This window comes from Tarenaya hassleriana, unplaced genomic scaffold (assembly GCF_000463585.1).
Source record: "Tarenaya hassleriana unplaced genomic scaffold, ASM46358v1 Cleome149, whole genome shotgun sequence".
NCBI classification, from domain to species: Eukaryota; Viridiplantae; Streptophyta; class Magnoliopsida; order Brassicales; family Cleomaceae; genus Tarenaya; species Tarenaya hassleriana.
The window spans coordinates 235,630-237,036 of record NW_010964912.1 but is presented as its reverse complement, the minus strand read 5'-3'; positions in this window follow the sequence as shown (position 1 = coordinate 237,036).

The following is a 1,407-nucleotide window of genomic DNA, read 5'->3' as shown; positions in this document are numbered from 1 at the left end:
CACCTAGAGATATATACCGATTTTTATCGATATGTAGGGATTCTGTCAACGTTGTCTATATATGTTCATAACTTTTTGCTCGTATATTAGATGTATGCAATTATGGTGTCTATGCGTAGCTATTAGAAAAGGCTTTCTAATAGTATAAAGAAAGATTTTTTCGGACACGTTTTGTGGAAGTTATGAAGTTAATAATATGATCAGTCAACAATCGACCAACTCATCGGACATGGTTGGTTATTTGCCTCGAATTGTTGACCATGTGACGATGGCTAGAAATTCGAGTTGACTTCTGAGTTATCAGATCATCTATCAGATGATGCATAGTAATTTGGGTCGATTTTCAGGTCATCGGATTATCCACCGAGAGATATATACCGATTTTTATCGATACGTAGGGATTCCGTCAATGTTGTCTAAACATGCTCATAACTTTTTGCTCATATATTAAATCTATGCGATTATAGTGTCTATGCGTAGCTATTAGAAAAAGCTTTCTAATGATATAAAGAAAGATTTATTTTGACATGTTTTATGGAAATTTTGAAGTTAATAATATGATCAGTCAACAATCGACCAACTCATCAGGCATGGATAGTTATTTGGCTCAAATTGTTGACCATTTGGCGATGGCTAGAATTCGAGTTGACTTCTGAGTTAAAGATCATCTACCGGATGATGCATAGTAGTTTGGGTCGATTTTCAGATCATCGGATTATCCACCGAGAGATATATAACGTTTTTTATCGATATATAGGGATTCCGTCAATGCGTTGTCTAAATATGCTCATAACTTTTTGCTATATTTTAGATCTGCACGATTATGGTATCTATGCGTAGCTATTAGAAAAGCTTTCTAATGATATAAAGAAAGATTTATTTTGACATGTTTTCTGGAAGTTATGAAGCTTATAATATGATCAAGCAACCATCGACTAACTGTTCGGGCATGGCTGATTATTTGCCTCGAATTGTTAACCATATGGCTGTGGCTAGAGTTCGAGTTGACTTCTGAGTTAAAGATCATCTACCGGATGATGCATAGTAGTTTGGGTCGATTTTCAGATCATCGGATTATTGATAACTCCTACTCTTCTCTATATTTTGATGAGAGTTTGTCTAGGTTTTATAGGATAATCACATGCATTCATAGGCATTCTAGGCGTGTTAGGATACAAAACCCGGTTGTGCTCTAGTTTTGCAGAGTTACAGGTTTCGGAGATGATTTAGACAACACATTGACGGAATCCCTACATATCGATAAAAATCGGTATATATCTCTCGGTGGATAATCCGATGATCTGAAAATCGATCCAAACTACTATGCATCATCCGGTAGATGATCTGATAAGTTAGAAGTCAATTCGAATTGCTAGTTATCTCCATACAGTCAACAATTCGAGGCAA